We start from the raw sequence: 24024 nt of genomic DNA on the forward strand, positions 1-24024 counted from the left end.
GGTCGAGTAGGAGCATAGACCGTTCAACTCTAGGGCAACCTATTTGTTGCTTTCCCCTAGAAAAGCACCTTCACCCCCAGCGAGTCATTTTTGCTTTCAGGTGTGCTGCAAGGTTGAACGTCATTGGGTGTGGCTTGACCTCCATCCAAGGAAGTCCTTCTTGAGCTCCTTCAATGTGGTGCCCAGAGGGATCATGGTGTTGCTGCTCCTGCTGTTGCCGCCTCTGCTCCTGTTGATGCGTTGGCTGTGTGCGAAGCTCATCTTTTGTCCTCCCCTGTTCCAGCTAGTGTTGTTCGTGACCCACACACCTGTTTGCCCTCTCTTTGACGTCCTCCCTCATCCTCGGACCTCCTCATCTTCTAGAGTTCGTAGCCCTCTACGCTCGTCCTTCAGGAAGTTCTTCAGTTCACGAGATCGACGTTCTGCTCATTGTTTGCCTACTTATGATCGTCGGTCTTTTCGTGATCGTCAATCGCCGGCTCGTGCTCGTCTTTCAAGACCTCGTGATCGTCACTCGCCGGCGGGTAATCAATGCTCTTCTGACTGTCGTTATTCAGCTATACATCATTTTCCTGCTGCTCGCTCACCTTCTGTTCATTATGACGAGACCTTCCCGCGCATCGTTCGCTATCTCATCACTCCAGACGATCTCCCACTATACGACAATCTTCTGTTCAGCATTCTCCTGCATGTAGATCTTTGACGCTACGATCTTATGCTCGTTGATCGCCAATGCTACGCTCTTCAGTGCGTCACTCCCCATCTCATTGCGCTGATCACCATCACTCTTCCACGTGACGCTCCCCAGCTCTTCGCTTGCCATCACATTGCTCGCCATCTCACCGATCTCCCACAGGACGCTATCCAGCGCATCACTCGCCATCGCGACACTCCAGTGCTTGTTTCCATCGCAACGCTCTCCAGCATGTTGCTCACCCTCGCAACCTTCCCCAGTGAGTGACTTGCCATTGTGACACTTGCCATCGCGACACTCTCAATCGTGTCACATGCCATCACGACGCTCTCCAGCTTGTCACTTGCCATCGGGATGCTCTCCAGCGTGTCACTCTCTATCACGACGCTCTCCAACGCGACCTCTCCCGCGAGTCGCTCACCAGTGATTCACTAGCCTTCCAGATGTTCTCCTGTGCGACAGTCATGCTCCCCTGCTTGTTACTTGCTGACGCGCTACAAGTCTCATTGTAACTCACGAATATCTCCTTAGTGACGCTCTCAAGGCGTCGCTTGGTATCGCTATGCTCCCCTTATCGCTGTTTTCGATCACCTGTTCGTTGGTCTCGAGCATGATCATCATTCGCCTGCTCATTGACAGTCTTCAAGGGCTTCTCCTCTTTGTCCTCCATCTTTTGCTCATGAATCGTGTGCTCTTACTCCTGCACGTGAATTAGAGGTTTCCCCATGCATTTAATGTGCATTCGTGAACCTTTCACGTGCATTTGTGAAACTTCCACGCGCATTCACGAGCAAGGACGTATCTCTTGAGTCCTCGCCCTCAGTAGCGGCCTCTGGATGGCCCGTTCCCTTTATGGAAGGCTTCAAACACTCACAAGAGTTACATAGGCATACCTATCTCTCCTGATTGCCCATGGAAGGTGTCAAAGGAAGATTTGATGATACCTGTTCCCATTCCATCTTCTCCGCAGTTTCAGGTTCCAAGGCAGCGCCCTTCGAGGAAGCATTCTCCACCTCCTAGCCTCCCCAAGGACACCCTGGACTAGTCAGCAGTTGTCAAACAGTCCTCCTGGTTTGACAACCTGATCAGTGTGGTCAAGTTGGCAATCGATCCTCAACCGGCACAGATTCCTCCTAAACAGAGGCCCGTGGTTGCCTTTACTCTGGTCATCCCATTGGAAAGGTCAATATCTTCAGCCTCATCCTCTGTTTTGCCTTCTGACCTTAGTAAGAGACCTGCTTCTGCTCGGGACCCAGTTCCACTGATGCCTCTCTCCCCAATTGTGAGATCGAGAGTTGGCGCTAGGGCTGCCCAAGTCCTGGTGCAGGACTTCAACACTCTGCAGCTGACACTTGTCATTACGGCAAAGCAGAGATCTCCTCATGCAGACCTTCTCTATCCTAGAGTAAACAGTGATCTAGGCTCTTCTAGAGAGATCTCTCGGGTTCCGTACTTCAGGCTGTCTCCAATCGAGGTAGTTCCTCCCGAACTATGACCCTTTCCAGACCACCTCCAGAGGAGGTCGTCAAACCTCAGGCAAGAGAGGTTTAGGCCCGTAAGGAATGGCAGGCACCCTCCAGACCTTCCTTCCTGAAGGAGTATTTGCCGTCCCGTAGGGAGTCTAAGGATACGAAGACGGTCCCCAAGAATAATAAAATATGAGAGGCCCTCATGCTAGTGAAGGCCAGAGGTTCTCCAGTGGCGAGTTCTTCCCACGACATACCTCCTGTTGATGACCCCGACCTACCCAGGCTCCTATGGGTGAAAGCTTGGAGGTAGATGAGTTATCCGATGAAGACAACCTCCCTAGGGCACCGAGTCTGAAGTTCCAGTCTGAAGCCGAGCATTGGCAGTCCGAGTCCACTTTCCGTCAAGTCCTTACCTGTATGAGGGTTATCAATTGGTTGTCTAGCCTGTAGAGAGCTCCTCAAGAGGGTACGGACATGGTCTTGGACCATATGTATGATACCAAGAGACCCCCCCCAAACCAGTTCCACCATACCTTGGTCTAAGGGATTGATGGCGGCTAGGAAGAAGGCTTTCTGCCAGATCACAGGCTCATTTAGTTCGCTTCGTGCTGGTTCATTGTCTCGCCTCCTTCCTCCTCCTTTTATCCAGTAGAGGAGACACTACAAAGTTGAAAATGAACCCATCCCAGCCTTAACTCTGGATCCCTCTCTTGAATCTCTCTTGAGAGGTATCTCCATTGAGAGGGTTTCTTAGCTTTCGGGCACTTTTTCTGCCTCAGAGCTCATCAACCAAGAAAAAGTTGCAAAGTACGTCATGCAAGCTACTTCATGGCTTGATCTTTGGTTGGGTTCGATGGGCTACCTTGTGCGAACCGAGGATTGCTCCAAGGAGAGTACAAGGCGGTACTCCTTCTCTTGTCTGGCATCCGGACCTTGGAGTTCCTTTCTTACCAGGTTGCCAACCTGTGGGTAAATTTAATTCCCAAGAGAAGGGATGCTGGGATTGAAAGGTTTCACAGGCAGGTTCCTAGAGCTGAAGTGTCCAGGTTCAGAAACTCTACTTTAAAAGGAACCTCTCTCTTCAGGCCGGAGGATGTTGAGAGGGTGGCTGAATGATGGAGAAAATCCACTAACGATTCTCTCCTTCAGAGGGCATTGACCAACAGGTCCTATGGGAATGCTCCTCTACCTCCCAAGAAGCAGCTGCAGACCAGTAAACCCTCAAAGTAGGACGGAAGGGTCCTCCGAGAAGATATCACGGCAGTCCTTTCCTGCAAAAGATCCCAAGGGCTCCAAACCCTCCAGAAGAGGGAGACGTGGTAAGGGAAGTGGCAGAGGTCGCTCCTGCCACGGGGGCCAATCTCCTCACCAGCCCACCAGGTGGATGCCTGCAACGCTGCTGGTAGAGGTGGATGCAGCACGGGGGCAGATCCTTGTACAATCTCCATGATTTGCGTAGGGTATCATGTCCCGTTCATGCAATCTCCCCCTCTACTGACTCAGGATCCAGTTCCATCGAGCTCCTATGTGAAGGGATCTGCAAAGGAGCTGCAAAGTCCAGACCATGTTGAAGAAGTGTGCTCTCCTAGAGAACAGTGACAGGTCCCTAGGCTACTTCAGTCGACTCTTTCTTGTGAAAAAGGTATCTGGAGGTTGGAGATCAGTCATAGATATTTCGGCCTTGAACATGTTTGTCCTTCAAACTCCGTTAAGGATAGAGATGGCAAACACTGTCATTCGGGCTGTAAGGCCTCGGGACTTTATGTGCACCCTGAATATCAAGGACACATGCTTTCAGGTCCCAGTCCATCTGTTGTGAAGGAAGTATCTCTGGATCATACACGAACAAAAACAATACCAGTTCAAGGTGCTGTGCTTTGGCCTTTCAACAGTACTCCAGGTATTCACGAGAGTATTAGCCCTAGTTTCATCCTGGGCTCACAGAATCGACATTCTCGGTGGTGACTCTTCGTCAACACTGAGATAGGCTACTCGAGTTATGTCAGGATTGGGGATCGTAATAAATCTTGAGAAGTCGTCCCTGCATCCCTCTCAAAGACTGGTTTACTGTGGTATGATAATCGACACCAATCTTCAGAAAGTCTTTCCATCAGAAGACAGAGTACACAGGCTGAGGGAGGTGGCCAGTCCCTTCCTCAGACGAGAATAGCTTCCAGCCCGACCGTGGTTGTGCCTTTTAGGTCACTTAGCTTCCCTGGTCCGTCTAGTTCTCAATGGTTGAGATCGGGTATGATCCCCTCAGTGGCAACTGAAATCTATGTGGAACCAGCACACTGGCTCCCCGGATACTCTTGTTCCCATGGGACAAGAAGAGAAGACGAATCTTCTGTGGTGGGTGACAGAGAAGAACCTCCACAGAGGGATAGATATTCTTCTTCTCTCCCCCGGAATTGATGCTCTATACAGATGCATCAAAAGAAGGGTGGGGGGGGCCTATATGCTGCACTACACGGTCCAACCATTCTTAGCAGGTCACTGAATGGCAACACCACAATAGTGACATACATAAAAAAGCAAGGCAGTACCTTTTTGCAGCTCCTATGCCATGTAGCAGTAAAGACTCAAAGATGGATAGAAGAACATTCGGTGTCACTATCCGCGTAAGAGGAATGTGCTCACAGACAATCCGAGTAGAGCAACTTAGATAGTTGGCTCCAAATGGTCTTTGAATCATCTGATAGCCAACAAAGTCCAGACTTTCTGGGGTTCCCCAACTGGATCTGTTCATGATGTCCCCGAACTTGAGGCTCCTGCTGTATTGCTCCCCAGTCCCAGACCATCAGGCTCTCTGGCAAGATGCATTCCAACAAAGGTGGAACATCGACATTTATGCCTTTCCACCGTTTTGTCTGATGAGAAGGGTGCTCAACAAGACCAGAGCATCCAATAACCTTTACTTGATGCTCATAACTCCGCTATGGCATCACACAGAATGGTTCCCGGACCTTCTGCAGCTTTTGATAAAGCTACCAAGGGAACTTCTTCCACATCCCAATCTACTCCGACAACCACACGTGAAGATATTTCACAAAGTCGTAACTTCCCTACGTCTTCATGCCTGGAGACTATACAGCATCTCCCCCCTTAAAAGAGGCTTTTCGCAATGATTTGCTAAAAGGATGTCTAGATACCACCAAAGAACCTCTGCGTCAGCCTTCTAGGCAAAGTAGACAGTCTTCCATGGTTGGTGTTGTAGAAGGGGTATCTCTCCTCTCGATACCACTATTCCTATAGTAGCAAGTTCGTTGTTTACCTTTGGAAGGAAAAGCTCCTCTCAGTTTTTGCAGTGAAAGGCTTATCGCTCATCCTTAAGCATGGCCTTTAGACTGAAAGGAGTCTATCTTCCATCTTCGTTGGAGTTATATCTCCTCATACGTAGCTATGAGATCACTTGTCCCCAGTCGGAAGTTAGACCTCCTCCTTGGAACATGGTTCGAGTTCTTTGGTTCCTGAAGGGCCCTCCTTAGGAACCATTATGCCAGGCAACAGATTGCCATCTCACTTTGGAGACAGTGTTCCTATTCACCTTAGCTTTGGCAAAGAGAGTTAGTGAACTTCAGGGTCTATCCTACAACGCCGTCCATTCAAGGGGATGGGGGAAGTGACACTTGGCTTCGTCTCCGAGTTTTTGCAAAGACTCAAAACCCAGCGGTCACGGATCCTAGGTTCGAAGCTTTTCAGATTACAAGTCTTCGTTCTGTAACCAATGACCCAGATCAACTATTACTATGCCCAGTGAGGAGTTTGAGATATCTTAAACGCACTGCAGCACCTCGTCCCCGCATGCCAGAGCTTTTTGTTAGCAAAGGGAGGGTCAAGAGGAGGGTCATAAAAAATACCATTTCAGCCTGGATTTGCAGGGTCATCGCCCATGCACTAAATCTTGACCTTCCTCCCACTCGATGACCTAGACGTCAAGGGCATTAACATGTCCCTGGCATTTAAATGCAACTACTCTGTGGTGCAGGTGTTACAAGCGGGCATCTGGAAACGTCAGACGATCTTCACTGCCTACTACCTGCAAGATGTGACCCACAGAAACATGGATACCTTTTCCATTGGTCCTGTGGTGGCTGTACAACAGTTGGTTTAAAAATACCTCAGGCTCCTTTATTGACAGGTAGCACATGGTTGAGGGCATTGGTTACTTGGGATTAGTCTGTATGAATGTAAAGAATGACTGGCACTTTCCTTTTCCTTTATCTTCCCCTCTCTTGGGGAACAGCACCTTGGGTCCTTTGCACACTGGCCTCACCTACCTCCAGGTAACAACCATTTCCCTTGTGTAACCTAGTACTGTATAGTCTTCATACTTGTAAACGTCCCCAATATTTCCCGCGAGGTAGGTGTTGGGAACGTCTATGTTTGAATTAATATTCCTATTTCTAAACTCGGAATACTCTTACCTAGATGTCCACATTGCTAGTTCCTCACAACCACAGGCTGCTCAGGCTGCTATGGGCATATTTCTCAATGTCTCCTTTTAGCATGGTGTCAAGGTTTTTTAGAGTTACAGTCTACCTCCTTACAGATAAAACCTGCCTCAATGACCAAACCATAAGTAGGACTACTGCCCGCCTAATGGGTGAGTCATCCGTATTAAATAGCGTAAGGTTTATTAGTGTTGGAACAAATGATAAATTTGGAAGTAATTTGTATTTTTCCTAACCTACAAACCTTTAGCTAGTTAATCAAATTGTCCTGCCATCACATGTCTCCCATAAGTCTTGCCTGCAATCAAAAGTGGTGAAATATCACTGTGTGAGTGAGTGGGGATACCCAGTTACCATGGATACCCCTTCCACCTTCCCACTAACTAGTGATTTGTGGTTGTCACCTTGTATTAAAGTCTTAATGGCTAGTCTTTCAGCTTAACCGAAAGATAATCCCCTATTAAATAGCTAAGGGTTTGTATATTAGGAAAAATACAAATTGCTTCCAAATTTGTCATTTTTTATTCTTACCCATACATCCATGATTTAGTTGTTTGCTTGACTGTAGATCTTTGTCATTCATGGGACAAGAGTCTACTCATTTATTGCTCTGGTACAATATGTACCAAAACTCGTGATACCTGCATTCAATGATTTTCGTTTGAAAGTCACTAATTGGCAACTCTTTCATTCTTCAAATTTCTAATGAGACTAGATTCCTGGGACGAAGCATTTTGAAACTTGGCTCTGTAAAAGGTACAGTTCATTAAGCATGATTTTATAGAATTAATGCTACATGTTATATCAAAATATCAGCTAATTCATTAAGGAAAAAATTAATCCAATAATCTTTAATTATGATACAAATGTAAAAAATAAATACTTAATGAGTTTGACTTTTTACTCACCATAGTAACGTATTTAGCGTTATGAACGTATCGGAGATATATTTGTTAGCGGGGTCTAACTGGCATAGTGACAATGCCGAAAGTGCGAGAGCCCGTGGCTTGCAAACTTTGAGTAATTACCGCTCTGATACCTACCTACCTACCAAGTGTCGCGGTGACACACTCACAGTCTCACAAAGTACGTCTACTGGCTAGTCATCTGTCACACATGATTGGAGCTACCTACCGCAACCAGAAACTATAACTCTAGTTGAAGGGTATTATTATTATTATTATTATTATTATTATTATTACTTGCTAAGCTACAACGCTAGTTGGAAAAGCAGGATGCTATAAGCCGAGGGGCCCCAACAGGGAAAATAGCCCAGTGAGGAAAGGAAACAAGGAAAAATAATATATTTTAAGAACAGTGACATTTAAATAGATATTTCCTATATAAACGAGGTAGAATAGTGTGCCCGAGTGTACCCTCAAGCAAGAGAACTCTAACCCAAGACTATGGAAGACCATGGTACAAAGGCTAGGGAAATACCAAAGACTAGAGAACAAGGGTTTAATTTTGTAGTGTCCTTCTCTAGGAAGAGTTGCTTACCATAGCTAAAGAGTCTCTTCTAACCTTACCAAGATGAAAGTAGCCACTGGACAATTACAGTGCAGTAGTTAACCCCTTGGGTGAAGAAGAATTGTTTGGTAATCTCAGTGTTGTCAGGTGAATGAGGACAGAAGAAAATCTGTAAAGAATAGGCCAGACTATTCTCTGTATGTGTAGGCAAAGGGAAAGTGAACCATAAGTAGAGAGAAGGATCCAATGCAGTACTGTCTGGCCAGTCAAAGGACCACATAACTCTCTAGCGGTAGTATCTTAATGGGTGGCTGGTGGCCTGGCCAACCTACTACTAGATTTTCGTAAAGAAAGACATAACCAATCGACAAATCAACTGTGTATATATAGTTGAACAATACAATGAAGGAGAAAGATTAAAAAGCCATCCTCTGAGATGGGAAACCCCGCTCACAACCGCAGAAGGAAACAAAGAGTTAACTAATTTTTATGACCAAGGATTTATTTTCATAATCATTTTCCATTCTCAATAGTATGGGCTAAATACCATCATAAGCCAACGCTTTTCATTTTGGGAGTCTATGGGTTAGCAATATATTTGTAAGATTAGTTGACATTATTTCCAAAAAGAATAAACAACCTAGACTCATTAAATATTAATCACTCTCTCTCTCTCTCTCTCTCTCTCTCTCTCTCTCTCTCTCTCTCTCTCTCTCTCTCTCTCTCTCTCACACACATTATATATATATATATATATATATATATATATATATATATATATATATATATATATATATATATATATATATATATATATATATATATGATATATATATATATATATATATATATATATATATATATATTCAAATAAGCCATTCTCTTAACGGCCTGGGGATCAGAGCCCCAGGTGAAATCTCACAAAGACGAGAGCTTCTAACTGGCCGTGAGTCGGACCCTGGTCCGGGAAGCTTGTATAAACAGTGACACTACCACTTGGCCAAGTGTTAGTGTCACTGTTCAATCAAGCTTCCTGTATATATATATATATATATATATATATATATATATATATATATATATATATATATATATATAAATTTATATATATATATATATATATATATATATATATATATATATATATATATATATATATATGTATATATACTATATAACGGATTTTGAGCAAAGCGGAAAATCTATTTTTGGGTGAGAATGCCATGTCGTCCTGATGAAAGGTTCCTTTAGGTAGCTTTCTAAGGTATATTTGCTACAGTGATACTCCCAGAGAATTAAGCCGAAGGTCTCCAGGATTCTAACTCCTGGCGCATATCCAGTTAAGGATATCGCAAGGGATCAGGGGACGTATTTTTTAGATATGACACACAGCAATCTTCACCCTGAATAGATTTAACTCTTTGATGTAAGGGGGAAGAATGGCGAAAGAAAGGGGGTGGCATTCTAGGTACCCGGTGGACCTCCTATCCGTACTACTACCAGCCGCCATTGCTTTACTTGTCTCTAAGCAGGAATAGCCGCAGATAGAGTAGTTTCGGGTGGGGTCAGCAAAAGGGTGGGTCCATCAGGACGACATGGCACTCTCACCCAAAAAAAAGATTTTTCGCTTTGCTCAAAATCCGTTTTTTGGAAGCATACCAGAGAATTAACTTGAAAGTACTATATCTGTGGGTTTGTGTGTGTGCCTTCTACCTGGAATGGATTCCTTATCTGGTCTCCTAGACCTATATATGAAATTCCAGTTAACTGTCCTTTCCACTAAGCTTGGAACAGGCTTAGTGCTTCCTGCCCCCTGCAGGGAAAGTGTCGACTTCGACAATAAGGATTCAAGGTTTGTATTTCCGTAGGAACAAAAGGGAAACTTTTTAGAAGTTACCTTTAATTACCTTGGGAATCTGTACAGATTCAAGTCATCTCTATATATAGGGATAAATGAAACTCTGGCATGTTTTATTTAAATGTAACTAAGGTGTTAAAAATAAGACGCAGATACATTTTGTATCTTTATTTTGCAACTAAATTATCAAATATAGTTACAACAAGGTAAGAATCTGATCCAGCATTAATACACATCAGTGTTCATATATTGACCTGTAAAGGAAGAATATATAAAATTTCATTATAGGAATAATGCCACTCAATGGAGATGTGTAACCAAATCTGTCTGACTTGCTCAGATTTTGTGTACAATCCTCATTGTTTAGGTTCGAAGCATCGTGCAAGACTTTGTCCAAAGACCATGTAATGGGCTTTTGAGGGGTTGCTGGCTTGAGTCTAGCGCATGCCTTTGGGATCTTATTGAAGATCTCACGTGTGAGATCCACCTCAAAGGCGTGCAGAAGTGGTCTAGTCAGTGCCAACTTACACGCAGTAATCGTGGTGGAAGCCAGGCCTTGTTCGTGTAGGTAAATGAAGAAAGTGAGGCAGAAATCTATCGATGTTTCTGTTGGTTTCCTTGTTTTCACAAAGGACACCCATTTCTTCCATGACGATTCATATTGTCTCCTAGTCGAACTTGACTTATACTCTTCGATGAAGTCAACTTTATCCTTTGGAATTCCAAACTTTTTGTTCGCCGCTAGGGTGAGAAAATCATGAGATGAAGGTTGTTGGTTCTTGAGGATGAAGCGTAGACAGTCGACTTCTGGACCAGTTGGGATAAAACTGGGTTCGGCAGAGGAAACAGCTTCAGTTTCAATTCTAGAACTAGAGGTAACCAATTGTTTTTGGGCCATTTGGGGGCCACTACTGCTGCTGTCCCTCTGAAGGATCTTAGCTTGTCGAGGACTCTTAATAGGAGATTGGTTGTTGGAAACAGGTAAATGCAATTCTACCTGTTCCAGTCGACGGACGTTATGTCTATCACTTCTGTTTGAGGGTCCGTATAAGGGGTTACGTAACGAGGTAGTTTCTTGTTGTCGCTCGTTGCGAAGAGGTCGATCTGCACTTCCGGGACTTTTTCCGAAATGAAGGAGAATGAGTCTGCATCTAGGGACCATTTTGTCCGAAGGGCATTGCTCTGAAGAATAATTTCTTTTTCTGTAGCTTGAATCCTAGGTAGGAGGAGAAGGGGCTGCTGACTGGCAGATGCCAGTAAGCGTCTGTCAGTTCTATTGAGATTATGTACGCCCCTTTGGTTAGAAGGGTCCCTATGTGTTGCAAAGTAAGCATTCGGAACTTGTTGTTCTCAATGAACTTGTTGAGTGGAGACAAGTCTAGAATAACTCTGAGTTTGTCTGAGTCTCTCTTGGGAACACAAAACAGCCTTCCCTGGAATTTGATGGATGCGCTTTCCTTATTACCTTCTTGTTCAAGAGTTCTGAGGTATATTCTTGTAATGAGGGGGTGGAGTGTTGGAAGAATTCTGGAAAATGGGGTGGAGTTCTGTTCCATCTCCACCCGAGTCCATTCGTGATTAGGCTGGGGGCCAAGGGATCGAAGGTCCAGCGATCCCGAAAGTGGTACAGTCTGCCCCTTACCAGGAACCCCTCATTGCCTGGGGGTTCCTGAGGACTTGTTTCTGTGACCCCGTCCTCCTCGGCCCCGTGCAGGGTTACCGGAGGAACTTTTCCCTGGGCCTTTCCCTTTGTAAGGGTGAAAGAAAGTCGATTGCCTCTCAAATCCAGGATTAAATGCTGGCGACTGGGCTACCAGCTGTTGAGGGACCATCTGGAAGGCACCGTAGCCATGGTCACGGCCGGAAGTTGCGCAGGTCTGCATGGTCTCCTTACCTTTTTATTATTAGGTTGGGGGACCTCCATCTGAGGAAGATTTCCTCTTTGAGGTCATGCCCCACTTTTGGAGAAGGTTCCTATTCTCCGTGGCTGCTCTGGCTATGACCTCTCGGACCATTTCCTGTGGGAAGAGGTCCTTACCCCAGATGTACGATGAAATCAGCTTCCTGGGTTCATGTTTCACTGTCACTGAGGCAAACACTTGCTCTCTGCAGGTTCTCCTTGCCCTGATGAAAGCATATAAGTCCTTCATAAGGGTTCCCATGTGAGACTTAGCCAGGAAAATATACATTTCGGGGGCGTTATGTAGGCCTGCGCACATTTCCAGACAGTTCTGATGAGAAAGGGAGGCCGCAAGTCTCTCTTTCGTCTCCTGTTCCCTCCTCAGAAGATGGTCCTGCAACTTCAGAAGGTTCTCATTGAACTGCTGGCCTGCTATCTCTGGATCCAGTTTCGAGACGGAAAAGGTTTGGTGGACGTCTTTCCACTTCTCCTCGCAGGGTGGCATTGCTAGAGAGAATGGTTTACATTCCTCTAGAGTTTGGCAGGGTTTGCCCACTTCGACTGCCTTGGTGACATGGTCTAGAGCTTTCTCCAAAAAGGGGAAAGAGATGGAGGAAGGAGCAATAAAGGTGGGATGCCTCTTGCTCAGTGCTGAGACTTTAGAGTTGGTGTATCCGGCTCCTTTCAAGGACTTTATAAAGGATGGCTTCCGCCTTGTCATGTTCGAAGACAATGACTTCCTTCGGTACCGTTTCCTCACGGGATGCAAATTTATCCCGCAGTCTCACGTAACAGTTTGGGTAAGCTGAAAAGCTGGGCCAGAACTCAAGATCTTCAAACAGTTTGGTTCCCAACTTCCCCGAAACGAATAGTTTCCCATTCATCATGGGCATATGCTCCACGTACCTCCAGGGGTTGGTTTCGGAGCAGTGAGGGAGATCCGATACTCTAAGGGGCTTCTTAGTAGAGCCCCTGGAAGGTCCAGGGTGGTCCCTTTCTTGTATCTGTCTTTGATTTTGTTGGATGGACTGCTTCATTGCCTCCTGTTCCTTCTGGAACGATTCCAACATCCACTGGATCGACGTGAGGATCGCTTCACTCTGGTCGGCCTGTGTAGTTGGTTGAGGAGTTGGGGTTGAAGAGGTTGACGGCATAGGTTGGTATGCCATCACGGTGAACTGAGGGTCCTCAGTTACCGTAGAAACGGATCCTTCTTCCTCCTTGCAGTAGGTCCTGTTCTGTGTCCGTGGACACTTCTAACATCCGTTCTTGGTGGATGTTCATGCCTTCTAGTGCCTTGTGTATGTTCGCATCAATCTTCAGCTGTATGAGAGGAGGCTAGACCTGTTCCTGGGGCGCTACCGCACTTGCTAGAGCCTTGGGGAACAGAAGGCACCTTAGGGATTCATTAGGTAGGTATGGTCCCGGGGAGTTCTTTTGTAACCCCCTTACCCACCTGCGAAGAATTCCCCTCGCTGTGTCCCTAGTCTCCAAGGTGACTAGGATGGCTTCTCCGAAGCCATTGGTCAGCAAGGTTGAGCAGGTGGAGCAACCCTTTGGGTCCCAATACTTTAGGGATCCCATCACAATACAGCAGGGGGCATGAGTCTTGCACATCGTGTGTCCACAAAAGGCCTTACTTTTGTGATTGCAGAACAAGGCTGCACACTTCACCATCGGCTCCTCCTGTAAAGGAAATGGATCTAATGAGTATAACTGTTTTTATATCATTGATACAAAAGCATACATTTTTAACAAGAGTAATCACTATTATATATAATAGCTTAGGTTAGTAAGCTGGAAAGGAAATAGAAAAGACACATATCTGTGTTTCCTCTCCTAGACAATTGTTGAGACCTCTGTCAATAATAATATTTGGATTCCCTGTTAGGGAGAATACAGAGTAGAATAAACTCTAGGAAATAGAGTTAGGGTTAGTAAGTGTTTATACTAACGTTATCTACCTGTAGTATATTAATACTGATCGGTGATTAATTAGGGTCCCGATGATTGAAGAAACCATCTGGGTTTGAGGGATTACTCAACGTCAACATAATATTGTAGTCCTAACAATAGACTGTGATAGGAAACACAGAGTATATTAGAAAATATGTAAACTACTGTATATTTATATACTGTAGCTCAGCCGGCGCACTGCTGGGGTTATGTTAGTACCTGGCGGCACTAACTGATAGAGAGAGAGAAAGCATTAAGGAAGGAGAGTTTCCTATTATTATGGTTTAGCACAACAATTGGAAGTGTAGGAGGACTACCAGGCCGGCTCAATCTTCCCCCTGTGATATTCACTTTCCGTGAAGGAAGGAAGGTTGGTGAGGCAACTGAACTAACTGCCGCCGGCAGGGTACCAGATGGTAACGCAGTCAATCCGGAATACTGGTAAAAGAATGTTGCGACGGCTATGCCGACACTAAAAGATGGAAGGGGGAAGGGAAAGGGTTTTGTAGTTCATTGACACTCTGAGTTAATTACTATCTAACCCAAAGCCGGAGTTCTACTCGACAGCAATGAAGAAAGACAGCGGTTGCCGCCTGTAGCAGCGGCAGCACTCAGGGAGGAAGGAAGGGTTTAGCTTATTTTCTCTAAAAGAGAATGTATACCGAACTTTATCCATAAATTCTAGAGGATGTAAGTCCTCATCCGAATTAATAAGGAACGATAGGGTGAGGCTAAACATGGGGAATTACTTTACCAACGTATATATGAACGAGGCTAGCCTAGCTCTGGTAGGAACCACGGCCAAGGTTATTACTGCTAGGGCTCCCGCCACATACGAAAAGTAAAGTTACATAATAACAGGACTAATAATATATCTGTATAATTGTATAATTTGCCTAACCAACTAATACTATAGATAAATACCGGGAAATGTTGCCCTACTGACTAAATAAAATGCAATAATAATCGGCGACAGTGGTCGTAAAATGGCCACCTCCGATTCATAGCAACTCTCAACCAAACACACTTAATTTATTGAAATTTAACTGTGAGAAGGGAGCTTAAAATTATACTTAGGGAAGAATTAATACTCAACTTTCCAGAGGATGAAGATGCTGGAGATTACATGATTAATATTCCGAACTTGCAACAAAAGACCGGGAAAACGTTGGGAGAACACCTAGCTTAAATGATACAAAGAAAGGAATGGCGGCCGGTAGTAGTTATCATAGGAGGTCCACCGGGTACCTAGAACGGCACCCCCTTTCTTTCGCCACTCTTCCCCCTTACATCTATTCGGGATGAAGATTGCTATGTGTCGTATCTAAAAAAATACATCACCTGATCCCTTGCAATATCCTTAACTGGATACTCGCGCCAGGAGTTAGAATCCTGGAGACCTTCGGTTTAATTCTCTGGAAGTTTCACTGTAGCAAATATCCCTTGGAAAGCTACCTAAAGGAACCTTCCATCAGGACGACATTGCCGAGCCCCCCAATATATATATATATATATATATATATATATATATATATATATGTATATATATACATATATATATATACATATATATATATATATATATATATATATATATATATATTTGTATATATGCATTTATATATATATATATATATATATATATATATATATATATATATATATTATCTATATATAAATGTATATATACATATATATTTATATATATATATATATATATATATATATATATATATATATATATATATGTATATATATATATGTATATATATATATATATATATGCATATATATTTACATATATATGTATATATATATATATATATATATATATATATATATATACATATATATGTAAATATATATATATATATATATATATATATATATAAATATATATATATATATATATATATATATGTATATATATAAATATATATAAATAAACATATATATACAGTATATATATGTAAATGTATATATAGATAAGTATATACTATTTAAATATATATATATATATATATATATATATATATATATATATATATATATATATATATATATACATATATATAATATATACATAAATCTATATTTATATCTCTATCTATATCTATCTATAGATACAGTATATATATATATATATATATATATATATATATATATATATATTTATATATATATATATATATATATATACATATATATATATATATATATATATATATATATATATATATATATATATATATTTTGTGAAGGTTCAAATGGCTTAGTTTGCTTCTCCTCGCCTTACTCTTAGGCGACTTGAACTTCGCGCTTCTCGATGATATACTTCTTTTTTGGGCTCGGCCATGTCTTCCTGATGGAAGGTTCCTTTAGATAGCCTTTCTAAGGGATATTTGCAACAGTGATACTCCCAGAGAAATAAACCGAAGGTTTCTAGAATTCTAACTCTTAGCCCGATTCATCCGTAATATAACTTTAAGGATGTCGCATAATATCAGGGGACGTATTTTTTAGATACGACACATAGCCATCTTCACCCCAAAAAGATTTACCTCTTTGAGGGGGAAGAGTGGCGAACGAAAAGGGAGCCGTTATCTAGGTACCGGCTGGACCTCCTCTCTTTACTATCACCGGCTGCCATTCCTTTAATCTGGAGCATTTAAGCTAAGTGCGCTCCCACGCTATTCCTGGTGTTTGTTACGGATTTCGGAATATTATCATGCAATCTTCAGCATCTTCATCCTCTGGAAAGTTGAGTATCTAATCTTTTCTGTGTATAATTTCAAGGCTCCCTTCTTACAGTTAAATTCCGACACCGGAGGCGGCCATTTTGAGACTGCTGTCGCTCGTCATAAATACATTTTTTTTAGTCAGTAATGCGACACTCCCGGTATTTAGCTATGAAAAAAACATTCTAGCTAGTTAGGCAAATTATACTTGTGAAGATATTGCATACTATTTAATTATTCCTCTTCTGATATGTAACTTTTCTTTTCATATACGCTGGGGACCCCGGTGGTACTAACCTTGGCCGCGGTCCCCACCGGAGTTAGGCTAACCTAACTCGTTATGTATACTTTAGTAAAGTAATTCCCATTGTTTAACCTCACCATATCGTTCCTTATTAATTCGGATGGGGACATATATCTCCTAAAATTTATGGATAAGGTTCAATATTTTTCTCATTTAAAGAAAAGAGGATAAACCCTTCCTCCCTCCACCATTACAGGCGGCAACTCCTATCTTTCATCATCCCCGTCAAGGAGTAAACTCCGGCTTGACTTAGATAGTCTTACACTGTCTATTTTCTTTGCCGCCGAGTATCCCGGCTCTGAAGTACTGTCTTGCAGCTGACAATGTTGCCAATAGGGGAATCTTCGTTCCTCTGCTGACCACGACGTTATCGGCACAGGAAACCATGCTTCCTTAGTTTACAGCCGAAAGTAGGCGGCAGGTATAGTAGGCGGCATATCTGCCGCCACCTTTCTCCCCTGTGAACTAGAAGACCCTTTCCCCTCCCCCTCTGTCCTTTATTGTCGGCCTAGCCGTCACAACATTCTTTTGCCGGCATTCTGACAGTCTTCCTGGCTTGTAGGGTTGACTGCATTGCCAGCCGGGACCCTGCCAGCAGTGGTTAGGTTGCCTCCTTGGCCACTTCCTCCTTATGTCCTTCCTTCACCGGAGGTGAATGCCCTGGGGGGGAAGACTGAGCCGGCCTGGCGGCTGCCGGTGGGAAACCCAATATACTGTTGAGAATTCTTCAGCCCTCTCTTGGCCTGCCATCCACAAGCCTTGCCACCGGCAGTACAGCTGGCAGCAAAAGTTGTGAATGGATGGAAGCTAGAATCAGATGTATTCCTCCCCTTCCATTAGAACTCTCATTCTGGCAAGGAGACAGTAGGCGGCAGTAGCCCTCCTACACTTCCAATTATTGTGCTAAACCATAATTTTAGGAGATCCTCCATTCCATTCTTTCTCTCTCTCTCTCTCTCTCTATCAGTTAGTGCCGCCAGGTACTAGCCTAACCCCGGTAGTATACCGGTAAAACTACAGTATATAACAATACAGTAGCAAGTAAAACTACAGTATACAACAATATAGTAGTACAAGTATTTCTAACATACTCTGTGTATCCTATCACAGTCAATTGTTGGGACCGCATAACATGTTAAGGTTGAAGTAATCCCTCAACATCCTGATGAATCCTTTGATCATCGGAACACTTATAAAGTCCGTTCAGTATTATTATTCTACAGGTGGAGAAGTTAGTATAAATATTCACTAACTCCGGCTCTACGTACGGGAGTCGTTCCATCTTCTATTCTCCCTTATAGGGAATTTAAATATTGATATTGACGGAGGTCTCAGCGATTGCCTGAGAGAGGAAACACAGATATGCGTCTTTCCTCTTTCCTTTCTAGCTCATTATCCTAAGCTATTTAGAATAATAATAAGTATTACTATCAAAAGTATGCCTTTATATCAATGACATAAACAACCGTATACTCATTTCACCTTTTTTTCCTTTACAGGAGGAGCCAAATGTGACGTGTGCAGTTGTGTTCTGCAACCACAAGAGTAAGGACTTTTGTGGGCATACGATGTGCATGTCTCATGCCCCCTGCTGCATCGTATCTGGATCCCTGAGGTACTGGGACCCGAAGGGTTGCTCCAACTGCTCGACCTTGCTGACCAACTGCTTTGGAAAAGATATCCCTGCCACCACGGAGGCAAGGGATACAGCAAGGAAAACCCTTCATAGGTGGGTAAGAGGGTTCCAGAAGAACTCTCTGGGACCTTACCTACCTAACGAATCTCTTAGGTGCCTTCTGTTCCCCCAAGGCTCAATCTAGTGGGATAGTGCTCCAGGAACAGGTCCAGCCTCCCTTCATTCAACTGAAAATGGACGCGGACATTAATAAGGCACTTGAAGGCATGGACATCCACCAAGAACGGATGTCGGAGGTGTCCACCGACACCGAACTGGACCTACCGCAAGAAGGCCCTAAAGAAGACATGGTTCAACCACCAACGGAGGAAGAAGGATCCGTTTCGATGGTGACTGAGAACCCCCAGTTCACCGTGACGGCATATCAACCTATGCCGTCAACCTCTTCAACCCCAACTCCCCAACCGACTACACAGGTCGACAGGAGCGTCGATCCAGCAGATGTTGGCAGTGTTCCGGAAGGAACAAGAAGAGAAGAAGGAAGATCTCAAAGAGATGAAGAGAGAGGTACAAGAAGGGAAACGCCTTGGCGCTTCCAGGGGCTCTGCTAAGCCCCTTAAAGTAACTGACCTCCCTCACTGCTCCGAAATCAACCCCTGGAGGTATACGGAGCACATGCCCATGATGAATGGGAAGCTTTACATCTCCGAGAAGTTGGGGGCCAAACCCCTTTAAGATCTTCAATTCTAGCACAGCTTTTCAGCATACTCAAATTGCTACGTAAGACTACGAGATGAACCTGCTGCATCCCGCGAGGAGACGGTACCGAAGGAAGTCATTGTCTTCGAACATGACAAGGCACAAGCCACCCTTACCAAGACCTTGAAAGGAGCCGTATATACCAACTCTAAAGTCTCAGCATTAAGCAAGAAGCACCCAACCTTCATTGCTCCTTCCTCCAGAGCTTTCCCCTTTTCGGTGAAAGCCTTCGACTGTGTAATGAAAGCAGTTGAAGAGGGCAAACCCTGCCCAATTCTAGAGGAATGCAAACCATTATCTCTAGCTATGCCCACCTGTGAGGAGAAGTGGATAAGAGGTACATCTAACCTTTTCCATCTCGAAGTTGGATCCGGAGATAGCAGGCCAGCAGTTTAATGAGAACCTTCCAATGTTGCCAGACCATCTTTTGAGAAGGGAACAGGAGACGAAAGAAAGACTTGCCGCCTCCTTGTCCCATCAGAACTGCTTGGATGTGTCTGCCGGCCTAACTAATGCCTCAGATATGTACGTGGTCTTAGCTACGTCCCACATGGGTACCCTTTTGAAGGACTCATATGCTTTTGTCAGGTCAAGGAGGACCTGTAGAGAGCATGTGTTTGCCGCAGCAACAGTGAAACACGAACCCAGAAAGCTGATCTTATCATGCATCTGGGGCAAAGACCTTTTCCCAAAAGATGTGGTCCAAGAAGTCATTGACAAAGCCGCCATGGAGAATAGGAGCCTTCTCCAAAAGTGGGGTATGTCTTCAAAAAGGAAATCTTCCTCAGACAGTGGTCCCAGCCTAAGAACAGAAAGGCAAAGAGACCACGTAGACCTGTGCAAAGCTTCCGGCCGTGACCATGGCCACAGTGCATCAAATGGTAGCCCAGCCGCAAACCACCTTCCAGATGGTCCCTCAACAGCTGGTAGCCCATTCATCTGATTTTAACCCAGGGTTTGAAAGGCACTCGACCACCTTTCTGCCTTACAAAGGTAGAGGCTTAAAAAGAGGTTCTCCAGAAACCCCCCAAGGGGCAGAGGAGGTCACGGTCATGGAAATAAGTCCTCAAGAACCCCTAAGCAATGAGGGGCTCCAGGTAGGAGGCAGACTGCTTTACTTTCGGGCCCACAGCCTAATCACAAATGGACTCGGGTGGAGATGGAACAAAGTTCCACCCCCCTTTTCCGAAATTCTTCCAGCACTCCACCCCCTTGTTGGAAGAATATACCTCAGAACTCTTGAAGGAAAAGGTAATAACGAAAGTGAAATCCATCAAATTCCTGCGAAGGCTGTTTTGTGTTCCCAAGAAAGACTCAGACAAACTCAGAGTTATTCTAGACTTGTCTCCACTCAACAAGTTCATCGAGAACAACAAGTTCCGAATGCTTACCTTTCAACACATATGGACCCTTCAACCCAAAGGGCCGTACACTGTCTCAGATGTTTACTGGCACCTTCCAGTCAGTCACCCCCTCTCCTCCTACCTAGGATTCAAGCTACAGGAGAAAAAATTTGTCTTCAGAGCGATGTCCTATGGGCTAAACATAGCCCCAAGGGTATTCACAAAGCTAGCAGACACAATCATCCCGCAGCTACGCTCTGAAGGAATTCAAGTAGTAGCATATCTAGATGATTGGCTGGTGTGGGCAGCATCCAAGACGACTTGTTTGCAAGCGGCCAGAAAGGTGATCCAGTTCCTGGAGCACCTTGTCTTCAAGATCAATCGCAAGAAGTCTCGCCTTTCTCCAGCTCAAAAGTTCCAATGGTTAGGAATCCAATGGAACTTAAAGTCACACCATCTCTCCATTCCATCCAAGAAGAGGAGAGAGATAGCGGGAGCTGTCAAGAGACTAATCCGATACAAGAGGATTTCAAGACGCCAACAGGAAAGAGTATTGGGCTCTTTCCAGTTTGCAGCAGTGACAGACCTGGTGCTAAAAGCACAACTAAAGGATGCGTCAGGAGTCTGGAGAAGACATACATCAAACGCTCGAAGAGATCAACTAAAGTTAACCACGACCTGATTGCGCACGCTACTAAGGCCGTGGTCGACATCCAAGAGCCCATGCGCGGACAATTCCCCTACACCCACCATAACCATCAGTGGTGATACACACAGACGCCTCCCTGGAAGGATGGGGAGGCTATTCTCACGAGAAAAAAATACAAAAGAATTGGTCGCACCAGTTCAAAACCTTTCACATCAACATTTTGGAGGCCTTGGCAGTCTTCCTAACGTTGGAGAAACTATCCCCTCGCAGAGCAATCCACATAAGATTAGTCCTGGACAACGAAGTGATAGTAAAATGTCTAAATCGACAAGACTTGAGATCACCTCACATCAATTATGTGATGTTTGCCATCTTCCACCTAGCAACGAAGAGAAGATGGCACTTATCAGCAGTTCACCTTTAAGGGTTCCGCAATGTGACGGCGGTCGCTCTATCCAGGCGAAAGCCCATAGAGACAGAATGGTCCCTAGACGCAGACCCATTCTCCTTCATCTCGGAAAAAGTCCAGGAACTGCAGATCGACCTCTTCGCGATGAGCTACAAGAAACTACCTCGTTACGTAACCCCTTACATGGACCCTCAAGCAGAAGCGATAGACGCCATGGGTCTCGATTGGAACAGATGGAATCGAATTTACCTGTTTCCACCAACCAATCTCCTGCTAAAAGCCCTCGACAAGCTGAGGTCCTTCAGAGAGACAGCTACAGTAGTGGCCCCCAAATGGCCCAAAAGCAATTGGTTCCCTCTAGTTCTAGAATTGAAACAAGCTGTTTCCTCTGCCGAACCCAGTTTTATCCCAATTGGTTCAGAAGTCGACTGTTTACGCTTCATCCTCGAGAACTAACAACCTACAGTGCTGGTTGTCATCTAAGAAATATTGCGTTTATAAAAAAGTACCTGGACGAAAATTCTGTTAAGAAACTTGTGAAAAACTGTGTTATTACCAGGATTGACTATTGCAACTCTATCTACTACAATTTACCAAAAGTCCAACTTAAGAAATTACAAAACATAATAAACAGCAAGACTGATAAAAGGTGTCCCACCTAGAGAAAGGATCACCCCTATACTAATTGATTTACACTGGCTGCCGAGTAAAGTGAGAATTGAATCTAAAATATGTACAATAACCCACCAAGTTATTAGAACCAGTCGTCCAAAATACTTAAGAGAATTGCTACATATTGCGCAGCCAACAAATCGTGTTGACACAAGAATAGTTACAGATAGCTTCAAACTGTTGGAACCTAGATTTATGTCCATTTTGGGCTCCAGAGCATTTAAATATGCGGCCCTAAGACTATATAATAAGCTCCCACGAAACATTCGAATGATTGAAGACATTAAGGCTTTCAAGAGGAAACAAGACTTTCTTATTTCATGACTCTTTTGACAGAGACGATTTAACAGTAAATGAACAATATGTGACTTGAAAAGATAAATGCTGTGAATGAACAAGGTAAAACAACAGTGGAAGTCCTGTAGAGAGTGGAGTTCCCCTGAGTATGGGACCGGAAATGCAGCCATCAAAGTAAGTAAGTAAGTACATCTCACGATTTTCTCGCCCTAGTAGCGAACAAAGCTTGGGATCTCGAAGGACAAGGTCGACTTCATTGAAGAGTACAAGTCAAGTTCAACCAGGAGACAATATAAATCATCTAGGAAGAAATGGGTATCCTTTGTGAAAACAAGGAGGCCAATAGAAATTTCAATACATTCCTGTCTCCATTCATCTACCTACTTGAACAAGGCCTGGCTTCCACTACAATAACTGCGTGTAAGTCGGCCCTGACTAGACCTCTCCTTTATGCCTTTGAGGTGGACCTAACAAGCGAAATCTTCAATAAGGTACCAAAAGCTTGCGCTAGACTCAAGCCGGCGACCCCTCCAAAGCCCATCACATGATCGTTGGACAAAGTCTTGCACTATGCTTCAAACCTAAACAATGAGGATTGTACTCTAAAAGATCTAACACAGAAGTCACTTTTTCTGTTCGCAATAGCCTCAGGGGCTATAGTCAGTGAAATATTGGCCTTATCAGAAATGTAGTCCTAGACATGATTATACTACATAGGATCAATTCTATAGTGTGATTGACTAGTTTAATTCCAAATCTCGGAATAAGTTCAACCACGATGACGAGGTTGAGTGTGGTCCTCTGAGCGGGAAGCGGCTCTTGAGTATTTACTTACTCCTGAGCATTGAAGACCGTTCCCTCATGGGCTCGCTCTTGAGTGGAGGAGGACGTTACAGGCTGAGTGGTTGCCAGGAGAACTGAACCTATTTTCCCGATCCTGCCTTTCTTGCCAAGAACGAGCTGCTCACCAAGAGGTGGGATCCTTGGAGAATCTGCCCACTGAAGGAAGATGTCTCTCTATGCCCAGTAAAGTGTCTTAAGGTCTATCTTCGTAGGACTTCAGACTTTAATGAGGGACAGCTCTTCCGAGGCGAAACCTCAGGATCAAATCTATTCCTAAGACAACTGAGAGCAAAGCTCACCTACTTATTCGCAGAGCGGATCCTGACAGCTCACCCGCAGGTCACGATCCAAGGAAAGTTGCTTCTTCGTTGGACTTCTTCCAACATAGGGGCTTTAGAAGACTCCACTCATACACTGAGTGGAGATCATCCAGAGTCTTTTACAGACACTATACGAAGCAAGTACATGAAATAAAACATGTTGTGGTGGTGGCGGGTAGTGTTATAAAACCCGTTGTCTAGCGCTGCGATGAACAGTGAACTGCTTTGGGACTTTCCAGTGCATCGTGTGCAG

The 24024-nt window shown here is 44.1% G+C and overlaps 1 protein-coding gene and 1 non-coding gene across 2 annotated transcripts in view; both read left to right on the forward strand.

Moving 5' to 3' along the window:
• The window catches only part of LOC137638804 (probable chitinase 10), a 341653-nt gene that overhangs the window by 240404 nt on the left and 77225 nt on the right, over nt 1-24024 (forward strand). The gene's annotated exons all lie outside the window — the stretch shown is intronic.
• Nucleotides 23309-23514, forward strand: LOC137638899 (small nucleolar RNA U3). Its single transcript, XR_011044200.1, has one exon. It is a non-coding gene; the product is annotated as a small nucleolar RNA U3 (small nucleolar RNA).

This window comes from Palaemon carinicauda, chromosome 3, assembly GCF_036898095.1.
Source record: "Palaemon carinicauda isolate YSFRI2023 chromosome 3, ASM3689809v2, whole genome shotgun sequence".
Taxonomy (NCBI): domain Eukaryota; kingdom Metazoa; phylum Arthropoda; class Malacostraca; order Decapoda; family Palaemonidae; genus Palaemon; species Palaemon carinicauda.